The following is a 16,132-nucleotide window of genomic DNA, read 5'->3' as shown; positions in this document are numbered from 1 at the left end:
TAAGAATGAAGTGGATAATCTACCTCTACTCAAATGGACTGGAGATTATCTGCAAGTGGGGGAATGTTCACTGATCAGAGATGGAGGTGGATTATCCTGTCAAGTGGGGGGTGATTATTCTGTCAAGTGGGGATTATCTGCATGGGGAGCTTACATGGGGATTTATCAAGTGGGGGGATTACTGTAATGGGATCTGTCAGGTGGGTGGATATATCGTCAAGGGGGGATGCATTTATTGTCAGGGGGTTTATCAGTCATGGGGGGGATTACTGTCAAGTGGGTGATTATTCTGTAGGCAGTGGAGTGGATATCTGTCAAAGTGGGGGATTATTTCTGTCTAGTGGGTGGCTTAATCTGTCAAGTTGGGGCATTATCTGTCAAGTGGGATGGATTATCCTGTCAAGTGGTGGAATTTCATCTGATTATACATCAAGTGGATGGAATCTATTGTCAGAGTGGGTGGATTTATCTGTCAGGTGGGTGGATTATCTGTCAAGTGGGGGATCCTATCTGTCAAGTATGGATGGATATATCTGTCAGTGTGGGGGATTATCTTGTTCAAGTTGGGTGGATTATCTGTAAGGTGGGTGGATTATCTGTCAAGTGGGGGGATTATGCTGTCAAGTGGGGGGGATTATCTGTCAAGTGGGTGGATTATCTTCAGGTGGGTGATTATCTGTCAAGGTGGGGATTATCTGTCAAGTGGGGTGGATACATATCTGTCACGTTGGTGGATTATCTGTCAAGTGGGTGGATTATCTGTCAAGTGGGGGGGATATCTGTCAGGTGGGTTGGATTATCTTGGCAAATGAGAAAATGCTCTCTAACAGGGGATGTAACATCTGTGCACAAAATGTGATGCTTTGAGAAGAAAATAAGCTTTTTTTTGTGTATGGAACATTTCTGGTATCTTTTATTTCAGCTCATGAAACATCGAGACCAACACTTTACATGTTGCGTTTATATTTAGTTCATTATATATTATACACAACACAAAAACACGGTTATATTAATTACAACACACACACACACACACACACACACACACACCACACACACACACACACACACACACACACACACACACACACACACACACACACACACACACACACCACACAACACACACACCACACACACACACACACAACACACACACAACACACACACACACACACACACACTACATGACCAGTATGTCATCGCTTGTCGATAATCTCATTCCAAAATCATTGGCATTAATATGGAGTTGGTCCGCTCCTTTGCTGCTATAACACAGCTCCATCTTCTGGAAGGCTTTCCCACTAGATGTTGGGGACATTGCTGCATATCGCCTCCACTCTTCTGGGAGGCTTTCCACTAGAATGTTGGACATTGCTGCTATAACAGCCTCACTCTTCTGGAAGGCTTTTCCACTAGATGTTGGAACATTGCTGCTGTAACAGCCTCCACTCTTCTGGGAAGGCTTTCCACTAGATGTTGGAGATTTGCTGCGGGGACTTGCTTCCATTCAGCCACAAGAGCATTAGTGAGGTCGGGCACTGATGCTGGCTTGCAGTTGGTGTTCCAATTCATCCCAAATGTGTTCGATGGGGTTTGAGGTCAGGGCTCTGTGCAGACCAGGCAAGTTCTTCCACACCGACTCTTGAAAAAACATTTCTGTATGGTCCTCGCTTTGTACACTGGGGCTATTGGCTGATGAAAGAGGAAAGGGTCTTCCCCAAACTTTTGCAACAGATTTGGAAGCATAGAATCATCTAGAATGTAATTGTTAAACTGTAGCCGTTAAGATTTTCCTGGAACTAAGTGGCCTGAACCATGAAAAACAGCCCCAGACCATGATTCCTCCTCCACCAAACTTCAGGCAGGGTGCTCTTGCATCGCCAAAACCAGATTTGTCCGTTTGGACTCCCAGATGGTGAAGCGTGGATTTGCGTGATTCCTCTCTCTAGAGAACGCGTTTCCACTGCTCCAGAGTCCAATGGCGGTGAGCTTTACACCACTCCAGCCGATGCTTGGCATTGCGAATGGTGATCTTAGGCTTGTGTGCGGCTTCTCGGCCRYRGAAACCCATTTCATGAAGCTCCCAACAAACAGTTATTGTGCTGACGTTGCTTCCAGAGGCAGTTTGGAACTCGGTAGTGAGTGTTGCAACCGAGGACAGATCATTTGTACGTGCTACGTGCTTCAGCACTCGGCGGTCCCGTTCTGTGAGCTTGTGTGGCCTACCACTTCGCGTATAAGCCGTTGTTGCTCCTAGACGTTTCCACTTCACAAAAACARCGCTTACAGTTGACTGAGGCCGGTCTAGAAGGGCAGAAATTTGACGAACTGATTTGCTGGAAAGKTGGCATCCCATGACGGTTGCGTCGTGCTTTAGAACAGCCATTAACCGTGGTATATATACAGTATCTTGACAAACTAAGTGGTTTTCCTATTTTTTTTGACACTCATTTCAAATGAAATATTCCTAAAAATTAAAAAAAAAACACTGAAATATGTTTTGATATGTTAGATGTGTTTTTATGTAAACATATTTTCCTCAGAACAGTTGTTGTTTTAATGCTGCTAATGTTTTTGGTATTAATATTCCTGTATCTTTATGGGAATGTGATGTTAAATTATGATGTTATAAATATAATGGTTTAAATATGATTTTGTTGGGAGCGGGGGGGGGCAATTATTATTATGGATTTAAAAAACGTCTCTCTCTCTGAACGTCTCTGAACGTCTCTGAATGTCTAAAACCTGATAGAAAGTACAATGAAAGCCTACTGTTAGAGAAAACCAGGTTTTTGTTTAAAATCTCCTGTTAAAGATCTTGGTGCCGTTTAAATTAAGAAGGGCACCTGGACCAGTGGAAGCAAAACGATAACAAAAACATAACACCTTGTATTCAGGACAAAAAGTTACTAATTGCTTTGCCACATTTTTTTTTGCAGTATTACTTTAATGCCTTGTTGCGAACAGAATGCATGTTTGGAAATATTTTGTATATTACATGAAACATCTACCACCATATCCTACAGTGGGTATGGGGTTCTTTTCTGCTCATTTATTCACTTTGCGATGCCAAACCCACGACTGGTGTGCGTGGCAAAATAACTCTATTTTCATGTCATCCAACCAATGTAAACGCCTGTAGTTTGCTAAACGACGTTGGCACTTGGATTGGACCCGGTGCTTTGGTCAGATGACAGGAAAATAGAGCTCTTTGGCCACGCACACCAGTGGTGGGTTTGGCATCGAAATGAGAAGGCATGAGCAGAAAATAACCCAATACCTACTGTAAAATGTGGACCTGTGATGTTATGCRGCTATTCCACTGGTCCCGGGGCCCTTGTTAAGGTCAACGACTCCAAGAACTTTACCCAGTAACAGGAGATTTTAACCAAAAACCAGGTTTCCTCTGCCAGGAGGCTGAAACTTTGGATGCAAGTGGATCTTCCTGCAAGACAATAACCCCAAGCACACATCAACATCCATAAGGAAATTGTTAATTGGCCAATAAAATCAACATTTTGCAGAGTCTCCGGACTTGAAACCCATTGAAAACCTGTGGTTTGAATTGAAAAGGTCAGTCCATAAGCACAGACAAAGGATATCAAGGATCTGGTAGGAGTCTGTATGGAGGAMTGGTCTAAGATCCCTCCCAAGGTGTTCTCCAACTCATAAAACATTTTATAAAAAGGCTCAGTGCCGATATCCTCGCAAGGTGAGGTATTGAAAGGTATTGAACAAAAACAGTGGTGTCAATCATTTTAACCCCTACCTTTTTTTATGATTTTTTTTATTACTTTGTCTCTTTCTCTGAGCATTTGTTTTAGTATAAAATTATATAATTTCACAATTTTTTGGGTCATACAACACAGCTCAATATTTGTGTTATTTATTTTATACGCTTATTTTGCTCATCTTTATCAAGGGCGCCAATAATTATGGACCGCACTGTATATATACAGTACCAGTCAAAAGTTTGGACCATACTCATTCAAGGGTTTTGCTATATTTTTACTATTTTCTACATTGTAGAATTATAGTGAAGACATCAAAACTATGAAATAACACATAATGAATCATGTAGAAACCCAAAAAGTGTTAAACAAACCTAAATATATTTTATAGTTGAGATTCTTCAAAGTAGCCACCCTTTTCCTTGATGAAAGCTTTGTACACTATTGACATTCTCTCAACCAGCTTCACCTTGAATGCTTTTCCAACCCTCTTGAAGGAGTTCCCACATATGCTGAACACTTGTTGGCTGCTTTTTCTTCACTCTGCAGTCCAACTTATTGCAAACCATCTCAATTGGGTTGAGGTCAGATGATTGTGGAGGCCAGGTCATCTGATGCAGCACTCCATCACTCTCCTTCTTGATCAAATAGCCCTTACAGCTGGGGTGTGTTGGGTCATTGTCCTGTTTGAAAACAAATGATAGTCCCACTAAGCGCGAACCAGATGGATGGTGTGTCGCTGCAGAATGCTGTGGTAGCCATGCTGGTTAAGTGTACCTTGAATTAATAAATCACTGACAGTGTACCAGCAAAGCACCATCAACCACCACCTCCATGCTTCACAGTGGGAACACACAATGCGGAGACCATGTGTGGTCAAAAAGACACGGCGGTTGGAACCAAATATTCAAATTTGGATTCATCAGACAAAAGGACAGATTTCTAATGGTCTAATGTCCATTGCTCGTATTTTTTGCCCCAAGCAAGTTCTTCTTCTAATTGGTGTCTTTAGTAGTGGGTTCTTTGCAGCAATTCGACCATGAAAGCCTGATTCATACAGTCTCCTTAAAGTTGATGTTGAGATGTGTCTGTTACTTGAACTCTGTGAAGCATTTATTTGGGCTGCAATTTCTGAGGCTGGTACTCAAATTAACTTATCCTCTGCATACAGAGGTAACTCTGGGCTTCCTTTCCTGTGGCGGTCCTCATGAGAGACATTTACATCATAGCGCTTGATGTTTCTTGCGACTGCATTTGAAGAAACTTTCAAAGTTCTTGAAATGTTCTGTATTGACTGACCTTCATGTCTTAAAGTAATGATGGACCTGTCGTTTCTTTTGCTTATTTGAGCTGTTTTTGCATAATATGGACTTGGTCTTTTACCAAATAGGGCTTTCTTCTGTATACCACCCTACCTTGTCACAACACAACTGATTGGCTCAAACACATTAAGAAGGAAATAAATTCCACAAATTAACTTTTAACAAGGCACACTTGTTAATTGAAATTCATTCCAGGTGACTACCTCATCAAGCTGGTTGAGAGATGCCAGAGTGTGCAAAGCTGTCCTCAAGGCAAAGGGTGGCTACTTTGAAGACTCTCAAATATAAAATATATTTTCTGTTTGATTACAATGTAAAAAACAGTAATAAGAAAGAAGAAGAAGCAACCCTGGAATGATGGGTCCAAACGTTTGACTGGTACTGGTACTGGTACTGGTACTGATACTCTATATACACACAACCAGGCTTTGTCTCTGTAACTATCCAGTAATGGTGAGGAACTCACCGGTTTCTGCCGGAGTCTCTGAAGCCTTTAGCAAATGGGTTCCTGTCAATCTCTAACCTGGTGATCTGAGACAACAACAACATCAGAACATCAACAACAATAACACACAAGCAAAAACAACCATATTAGCATATTGTAGATTCCCTCAACATCAGTTACAAAAAGGATTGGTCTGGGAATGATCTGTACTCCATCTCTGTTTGTAAACATTATAGTAGAGAAGGATTGGTCTGAGAATGATCTGTACGTCCATCTCCTGTTTGTAAAACATTATAGTAGAGAAGGATTGGTCTGGGAATGATCTGTACGTCCATCTCCTGTTTGTAAACCATTATAGTAGGAGAAGGATGGTCTGGGAATGATCTGTACGTCCTCCCTCTGTTTGTAAACATTATAGTAGAGAAGGATTGGTCTGGGAATGATCTGTACGTCCATTCTGTTTGTTTACATTATAGTAGAGAAGGATTGGTCTGGGAATATCTGTACGTCCATCTCCTGTTTGTAAACATTATAGTAGAGAAGGTTGGTCTGGGAATGATCTGTACATCATCTCCTGTTTGTTTACATTATAGTAGAGAAGGATTGGTCTGGGAATGATCTGTACGTCCATCTCCTGTTTGTAAACATTATAGTAGAGAAGGATTGTTCTGGGAATGATCTTTACGTCCATCTCCTGTTTTGTAAACATGAACATTATTACAATTTTCACATCAACAATAACAGTGATTAGCCATAAAGTTGCGTGTGTCTGTTGTGTGTGTGTGTGTGGTGTGTGTGGTGTGTGTTGTGTGTGGTGTGTGTGTGTCGTGTGTGGGTGTGTTGTGTGTGTTGTGTGTGTGTGTGTGTGTGTGTGTGTGTGTGTGTGTGTTGTGTGTGTGTGTGTGTGTGTGTGTGTGTGTGTGTGTGTGTGTGTGTGTTCATTGTCTGAATATAAGGAATAAGCTTTAAGAGCTTGATGGTTTTATTAATTGTGTATGGAGGCTTTTTGGCTTCATTTAAGGATTAGGCATTACATTACATTATATTACATTACAGGTTAGGGATAGTTTTAAAATCAGATTGTATGACTTTGTGGCTGTGGCAGCTAGTGACCGCTTTGCAGAGCTGCCTCAGAACAACATTCATGGCAAAATGTGTAACATCATGTGTTGACGCATAGGAAACATCATGTGTTTGACTGCATTAGGAACATCATTGTTTGACTGCATTAGGAACTCATGTTTTGCTGCATGGGAAACATCATGTGTTTGACTGCATTAGGAAACATCATGTGTTTGACTGCATTGGGAAACATCATGTGTTTGACTGCATTAGGACATCATGTGTTTGACTGCATTGGGAAACATCATGTGTTTGACTGCATTAGGAAACATCATGTGTTTGACTGCATTAGGGAACATCATGGTGTTTGACTGCATTGGGACATCATGTGTTTGACTGCATTAGGAAGCATCATGTGTTTGACTGCATTGGGAAACATCATGTGTTTGACTGCATTAGGAAACATCATGTGTTTGACTGCATTGGGAAACATCATGTGTTGACTGCATTAGGAACATCATGTGTTTTGACTGCATTAGGAAACATCATGTGTTTGACTGCATTGGAAACATCATGTGTTTGACTGCATTGGGAAACATCATGTGTTTTGACTGCATTGGGAAACTCATGTGTTTGCTGCATTAGGAAACATCATGTGTTTGGCTGCATTGGGAACATCATGTGTTTTGACTGCATTAGGCATAGGGAACTCATTGACATCATGTGTTTGGACTGCATTAGGAAACATCATGTGTTTGACTGCATTAGGAAACATCATGTGTTTGACTGCATTGGGAAACATATGTGTTTGATGCTTAGGAACTCATGTGTTTGACTGCATTGGAAACATCATGTGTTTGACTGCATTGGGAAACATCATGTGTTTGACTGCATTGGGAAACATCATGTGGTTTGACTGCATTGGGAAACATCATGTGTTTGACTGCAGATATTAGACCAATAAGAAAGACAGTTCCAAACCTCTCTGCCAATAACAGAGATGTTACGTTTCCTCCCCACTAAACACTCCCACACAGTCCACCAATTCATGCTTGAGGAAATTGCTCTTTTCTAGGATGCTTTTGTTTATTTTGACCAATTTAATTTAAAACAATCACAGTATGGTACCATATTACCCAGAAATGATTTGATATTGAGATAAAAATGGTGCATTGGACCTTTAAGGTATGGTTGTTTAGACTTTAGAGGTTTGTGTGAATGTTGTGTAAAGTTATGTTGTTTGGTATGGTTGTGTGAATGTTGTGTAAAGGTTACTGTTGGTTCTGGTATGGCTGTGTGAATGTTGTAAAAGGTTACCTGTTGGTTCTGGTATGGCTGTGTGAATGTTGTGTAAAGGTTATGTTGGTTCTGGTATGGCTGTGTGAATGTTGTGTAAAGGTTACCTATTGGTTCCGGTATGGCTTGTGAATGTTGTGTAAGGTTACCTGTTGGTTCTGGTATGGCTGTGTGAATGTTGTGTAAAGGTTACCTGTTGTTCTGGTATGGCTGTGTGAATGTTGTGTAAAGGTTACCTATTGGTTCTGGTATGGCTGTGTGAATGTTGTGTGAAGGTTACCTGTTGGTTCTGGTATGGTGTGTGAATGTTGTGTGAAGGTTACTGTTGGTTCTGGTATGGCTATGTGAATGTTGTGTGAAGGTTACCTGTTGGTTCTGGTATGGCTGTGTGAATGTTGTGTGAGGTTACTGTTGGTCTGGTATGGCTGTGTGAATGTTGTGTGAAGGTTACCTGTTGGTTCTGGTATGGCTGTGTGAATGTTGTGTAAAGGTTACCTGTTGGTTCTGGTATGGCTATGTGAATGTTGTGTGAAGGTTACCTGTTGGTTCTGGTATGGCTGTGTGAATGTTGTGTAAAAGGTTACCTGTTGGTTCTGGTATGGTTGTGTGAATGTTGTGTAAAGGTTACCTATTGTTTGGTATGGCTGTGTGAATGTTGTATAAAGGTTACTTGTTGGTTCTGGTATGGCTGTGTGAATGTTGTGTAAAGGTTACCTGTTGTTCTGGTATGGTTGTGTGAATGTTGTGTGAAGGTTACCTGTTGGTCTGGTATGGCTGTGTGAATGTTGTATAAAGGTTACCTGTTGGTTCTGGTATGGCTGTGTGAATGTTGTGGTAAAGGTTACCTGTTGGTTCTGGTATGGCTGTGTGAATGTTGTGTGAAGGTTACCTGTTGGTTCTGGTATGGCTGTGTATGTTGTGTAAAAGTTACCTGTTGGTTCTGGTATGGCTGTGTGAATGTTGTGGTGAAGGTTACCTGTTGTTCTGGTTATGGCTGTGTGAATGTTGTGTAAAAGTTACCTGTTGGTTCTGGTATGGCTGTGTGAATGTTGTATAAAGGTTACCTGTTGGTTCTGGTATGGCTGTGTGATGTTGTGTGAAGGTTACCTGTGGTTCTGGTATGGCTGTGTGATGTTGTGTAAAAGTTACTGTTGGTTCTGGTATGGCTGTGTGAATGTTGTATAAAGGTTCACTGTTGGTTCTGGTATGGCTGTGTGAATGTTGTGTGAAGGTTACCTGTTGGTTCTGGTATGCGGTGACAGTGGTGAAGTGGTCTCTGGGAAGCTGATTGTTCTGGTGCCGTCTCCCTGGGGAACGGCTCTAACATGAGACAGCTCCTCGCCACGCTCCTTATGAATCACTGCACTCGCGGCTGGTACTTATGCATGGAGTGGAGGATGATCTGAACACACACAAACACATGCACACACACACACACACACACACCAACACAACACACACACAACAACACACAACACACACACACAGAGAACACACAACACACACACACAAACACATGCACCCACACACACACACACACACACACACCAGCACACACACACACACACACACACAACACACACACACACACACACACACACACGCACGCAACACAAACACACACACACAGACACACACACAACAACACAACAAACACACACAGCACACACACGACACACAACAGCACAAACACACCACAACAACACAAACACACACGCATGTTAGGGGATTTTTTTTATAGCGGCAGAAGAACTACACAATTACACATGAATGGAATTGCCTGCTATTCTCTCACATCATAAAACACAGACGCATACTTGCACATACACACTCACGTAGGCATGCACGTACACACACAGAAACACACACACACACACACACAGAAACACACACACACACAGAAACACACACACACACAGAAACACACAAACATTTCCTCTTGAACGGCCAATCACAGTTTAGTCCAGCCTGGCGGTTTCCGTCTGTTTACAGCTCACTGTTGACAATGATTTTTAAAATACTCCAATGAACTAAACTAAACTTCTGGAGAAAATGTGATCTATTTCCTCTGATAACAATCAAGACATGACCTCAATAAACACGATCCTTTCATTCAGAATATTTACAATTTCTGTCCTTTTATCAAACTCAAAATCTACTGTATATCAAAAAGTAAACAGGGTTTTTAAAATATTAAACTTCAAGCACAATTTCAGATTAATTMTTTTGAAATCCCCTTTCCTCAAGTTTCTCCAGTTTAAAGTCACTTCATACAAATAGCATTCTGWTCAATATTTACCAGTAGCTCATAAATCCATCAGTCAGTCAATATATACATCATTCCATCCACCAAATGGTGTAGATTTAGTCCAAGTAATAATACAGTCATCATAATGTTAMGTGTTGCATATATAAAAAATATATAATAAATAGGTAACTTACATGTCCCTGGTCATCCAGTTCGTTATTGGTCAGTTTGAGTTTGTCGAAGCTGATCACCTGACGCATCCACGTTTCACCGGAAGCCGGAGAGTCCGGGTGGATGTATACACGCGGCGGCACTGGGGAGTCTGCATTTCCCGCGACCATCCACTTGGAGCTGTGGTACACGTACCTGCACACACACAAACACAGAGWAAGAGAGAAATASCATCAACGCTGTGTTTTGTGTTCATGTTGTTGGAGCATTTGTTATTTGACCGTCAGGACTGTGAGGTTTGCTGTCCAAAAGGCGTTTCTTTACCAAACCGCACAAGGACACAACCATCGCTGACCGACAGACCGTTCCCAACCGCCATTTGTTCCGCTTTGTTCCCAGTTCACCGACACAAACGATTACAACTTTAATAAACCTCTCAAGGTTTTTATGCTATAATATCAAAGAAACCAAGACGCCTCTCCAGCCTAGCACAGTTAATCTATATGTAAACGTCAGCAGAAATACCTGCWATAGTATAGGTTATCAGAAAGGGATTTTGCATCGGCTAATTCCTGACCTGTAGCGTCGTATAATGTGTTGTCTACGGGATTGTTATTCCAATATTAGTTGTATAGTTTAGGCCTATATAATAGTTATTTTTGTGTTATATTCCTAACCTGTATCGCTTGTTGTCCACGGGGATAATGTCCATGGTAATGTAGTACTGCTGGTGGGGGTCCAGACCCGAAATCTTCACGCGCATAGCGGGGAACATCCGCCTGCACCGGGAGGAGAGAGACATCAAATAGAGTCACATTGAATASATAAAATATGTAGCTTACTAAATATTTCGATTAGCTGCCTGGCTGTGTAAAGAGATGCAACATAGTCAGCTGGTCGTTTTTACAATTGTTCAGATTTATTTTTGTTCGTGACATGAAATATTCATTCCTCACACATTGATATAAATATCATCACTTTAGCCTAACATGTGATTATGCTCGGCCTAGGCCTATAAGAAAATACAAATCACGCATGAAAGGTAGACCTATAGGCTACGACAGAATCAGCTAAATTAGTATTTAAACAACATTACAATAGTACCTTATAACATTATAATAAAACATTGTTATTATTATTATTATTATATTTAGTCAAAGGTGGTTTTGTGTAATTTTGCGTAAACTTTTCATATAAATTCTTTTCTCAGTATTTCCCTTTTTATTAAACTATTTTGTTTTGTTTCTGATCAATCCGGTTGAATCAAACACATTTTGATTAGACGGTAAATCTGCTTTAAATTTCTGTTAAGACACTTAATAATCCTTGCGTCATAACTGCAACATTGAAGGACCGGTTAATTTAAAACATGTTTAAATAAAAAATAATAACCCTTTTCCGTCACAGCAGGAAGCTCATGTAAAATATCTGCACATTGTTTAAAGTTCACGGCAAAGACTTGTTGTCCTCTTCTTCACTGTTTCTTTAGCCTCTGTGTTACCGTGTCGTTTCTCTCACCTGCCCGCCTTCGTGATTATCATCTCTGTACCGATCTCGTGAAACCGTTTCCACAGGTCGGAGCCCTGCAAGTCCACGCGCATCTCCTCTCCGGGAACCGTTACTGTTACCGGTGGGGCGCGCTGGGCTTGGGCCTCTGGGAGGGGGCTTTCCAACAGCACGTCACAGCTCTCCACTACGGAAAGACAGTCCGGGTCAGTCACGAGCAAGACAATCTTGTTATAATGTAGTAGTTTGGTATAGGCTAGTATCCTAGTACGGGCTAGTAGTGACTGCAGTAGGCCTAAAGTATAGTCGTGTGTGTGTGTGTGTGTGTGTGTGTGTGTGTGTGTGTGTGTGTGTGTGTGTGTGTGTGTTGTGTGTGGTGTGTGTGTGTGTGTGGTGTGTGTGTGTGTGTGTGTGTGTGTGTGTGTGTGTGTGTGTGTGTGGTGTCATTGTCCATCAGTTATAATAATCATGGCTCTCTGTCGTCGCCAAACGAGCCGTGTCTGTTCTTGTCTGTTACGCTCCACTAGAGTCACAAGGCCTGACCAGACTGGACCAGACCTGACCAGACCTGACTAGACTGACTAGACTGGACCAGACCTGACTAGACTGGACAGACTGGACTAGACCAGACTGGACTAGACTGGACTAGACTGGACCAGACCAGACTGGACTAGGACCAGACTGACTAGACTGGACCCGAGACTGGACCAGACTGGACCAGAACCTGACTAGACTAGGACTGGACTGGACTAGACTGACTAGACCAGACCGGACATAGACCAGACCTGACGTAGACTAGACTAGACTAGACTGGACTAGACTGGACTAGACAGACCAGACCCTGACTAGACCAGAACCTGACTAGACTAGACTAGACTGGACTAGACTGGACTAGACTAGACCAGGACCAGAACCTGACTAGACTGGACCATTTGTGTTGCTGTCAAAATGGGTGTTCAGGCCGCAGACAATATAACAATATGTGTTCTGTATTGGTCAGCCCACAACCAGACAGGCGTAAATGTAATAAACTATAGCGCTACGGTCATATATTATTTTAGGACCATATTATCTCTACTGTTATCATCTATTATCACGTTGAGGCCAAAGACAAATAACCATCCTTTGATTGACAATGAAGTTATATTTTATTTTACTAAATTCTATGAATAGGCTATTATACCGTTAGTGTCATGGACACGTCTCCCTGCCTGTTGAAAGAGATCTGACAATGGGACGCCCTGGATAAATAAAGGTTAAATAKAAATAAATATTATATTMATGTAGAATACAGTAATATAATAATAATAATAATAATAAGTAATATATAAGGACTATAGAATCACAGTCAGCACAATGCAACACGCAGGCTTAACCACACTGAAGGAAAAACCCTATTTTCTGACAGGTACAGCTAGGCTGATATGGAATAGTTTTGATCAATTTTTTTTTTAAATTTACAATAGAACAGTTTGTTGTGTTTCTGTGGATTTTAACGCGAGTCTAAACCCCGTTCATATAACGGCCCTCATCCGAGGCCATCTTCCTGCCGGTAATAGCTAATTGGCGTGTTTATGATTGTAACAAGACTCGTAAAGCGGCTGATTAGTCACGCGCACAGCCGTTCTATTTACTCGACCAATAACCGGATATTATATCATATCTCTACAATAGAGCGGCAAACATATCAGCCCCTCGTTAATGTTTAAATCATTTTAATGCATGTTTCAAATGCTCTGTGTTTCTGAACCCAGATAAATATATTAGGCCCTTACTCTGTGCATTTGGTTCTGTAAATAGTCTGTAATTATGTTCAAGTTTAGACTACATTTATTACAGTATTTGTGTTTACTGTTATTATTATTAGGATATTTGTATAGCCTACTTGGTTATTGCAGGTTATTTTTATTTCATTCTAGTGGTAATTTAGTTCATGTTGATCATTCGGTTCATACAATCATTATCTTATTGTTGAGGCTATGCAGTAATAAACATCCACCACCCACAACAACAACAACAACGAGCAATAAAAACAGGTCAACAAGAAATACTAGATTGGATTTATCGGGCCAGTTACAGGATAGGCCTACACCAGTTTCGCCTGAGTCCCTGTTAGAATAGTTGTAGCCTCATAATATGTCATTATTAAATGTTCAGTCCAGTGTGCGTTTTTCTAGGGAGTGGTGGTGAATGTATTTTAAGTCGTCTTCGGTGTCAACACTCCACGGTAACAGTCTTTACTTACGCGAGCCGTCACTAACGGACTCTATCTCGCTGCCCCGGTCGCTGGCGCGGTTGCACGTCCTCTCCTCTCTCTCGCCTCCGTTACTGGGCAGCTCCAACACCTCCGTGACCTCCTCGAGAAAGCACACCCTAGTGTCGTCCTCCCCGAGCTTCCGTCTCTTCTCCGACCCGATCAGAGCTTCCACCGAGAACGCGTGCGCCTTGACGCTCAGAGTGCACGGGGAGCGTCGCTTCTCTGCCATTCCACCAACCGTCCGACCAGGCAGAGGCGCAGGAAAGGAAAGAACGAAAAAGTCACTCTATACAGAAGTGAAATGAAGTGAAAAGTTCACCCCAAGGGCCTCCACCGTAATAGCGGACGCTCCTCTCTCTCCTTGAGCTACGGCCCGTTCAGGACTGACTTTGGGGCGCCGCACATACCGTCCTAGTGACCAAATACACTCTCTCTCTGTCTCTCTCTCTCTCTCTCTCCTCGCTCTCTCTCTCTCTCTCTCTCTCTCTTTCTCTCTCTCTCCCTCTCTCTCCAACTGGACGCAGCTATGAAACGTTAGCTGCAAGTGAAATGGACCTTCTGATGTGTGTGAGCTGAGCGCATGCGGACCGCAGTGGCCCCAGTTTTAGAAAGTGTAAATAGTCTGAGGGCTGCTGTAGGGCTGGGCTGTCAGCTGTCAATCATTCTGCCTCCCGTCCAATTGAGCCCTGATCTCACCGAAGTCCCACCTCCTCGAGCTGTCCGGTGTTAAATGGTGAAGGGGGCTCGTGAATGAATCATGGCCCCGGTGCAGAGCGCGTATTCTCACACCACCGCACAACATGCTCTGCATGTTTGTSCGTTACACCCCCCCGCAAGGGAGCCCCCCGTGAGGCAGACAGACACAATAACCACCGGACAGTATTATTACACCTTAATATCCCTCTTCTAGAGAGAAACCAAATCAAAATTGGTCACATACAACAGGTGTAGACTTTACCATGAAAGGCTTACTTATGAGCCCTTTCCTAACACTGCAGAGTTAAGGTAGACTCAACGAAATGATGTTGCCACTAGCAGCTGGTACCGAGTCAATGTGCTGGGGTACAAGGTCGCTGAGGTAATATACAGTGGTATGAAGTAACGAAGTCAAAAAACTGTGATGTAATACTTAGAGTCGTTTTTTGAGGTATTTATATTTTTGACAACGTTTACTTTTACTTCACTACATTCCTAAAGAACACATGTACTTTTTACTCCCATACCTTTTCCCTCACACCAAAAAAAGTACTAGTTACATTTTGAATGCTCAGGCAGGACAGCAAAATGATCAAATTCCAGCCAGGTCACCCATGATACAAGTCAGTATTTGACGTCCATCCATGTCTGAGGAAGTCGGGAGATGACGTGGAAACCAGTCAATAGGGGCAACAGTGAGCTCTGTTACCTTCAAGAAGGTTTCAGTTTGGCATTGTGGACCGGGATGRCGGATGCTCGTAAGCATCTGATCCCAAAAGTTGCACGTTCAAATCCAGCGATAGAAAGTTGTCTTTGAGAATTTTGTTTTAAGCCTTAAGCCTTAACCCWWACCTTAACCCTTACCTTAACCATTCCGAGTTAATACCTAAACTTAACTTTAAAACCACTTTGAAATTTGGTTGAACGTCTCATTCTGATGTGAGACTGTGAGAGCTAGTTGCAAATTCAACACCTATCAATATTAGGCGTTGACATCCCTACTGCCTCTGATCTGGAGGACTCACTAAACAGAGAACATCCCTGGTCATCCCTACTGCCTCTGATCTGGCCGACTCACTAAACACAAATACTGCGTTTGTAAATTRTGTCTGAGTGTTGGAGTGTGCTTAATACAAGGAATATTATGTATAGCATTTACTTTGTACTTTTACTCAAGTATGACAATGTAGTACTTTTTCCACCGAGTACATTTAAAACCAGATACTTTTAGACTTTACTCAAGTAGTATTTTACTGTAGTACTTCACTTTTACTTGAGTCATTTTTTATTAAGGTATCTTTTCTTTTACTAGAGTGTGAAAATGGAGTACTTTTCCCACCTCTGGTAAAATGTACATGTAGATAGGTGTAAAAGTTACTAGGCAATCAGGATAGA

At 41.9% G+C, this 16,132-nt stretch overlaps 1 pseudogene; it reads right to left on the bottom strand.

Moving 5' to 3' along the window:
- The window catches only part of LOC112077422 (T-box transcription factor TBX18-like), a 25,021-nt pseudogene extending 8,945 nt beyond the window's left edge, over nucleotides 1-16,076 (bottom strand).
- Nucleotides 16,077-16,132: the final 56 nt, after the last annotated feature.

This window comes from Salvelinus sp. IW2-2015, unplaced genomic scaffold, assembly GCF_002910315.2.
Source record: "Salvelinus sp. IW2-2015 unplaced genomic scaffold, ASM291031v2 Un_scaffold4549, whole genome shotgun sequence".
Classification (NCBI taxonomy): Eukaryota; Metazoa; Chordata; class Actinopteri; order Salmoniformes; family Salmonidae; genus Salvelinus; species Salvelinus sp. IW2-2015.
The sequence above is the reverse complement of the archived record's forward strand: the minus strand, read 5'-3'. Positions and strand labels throughout refer to the sequence as shown.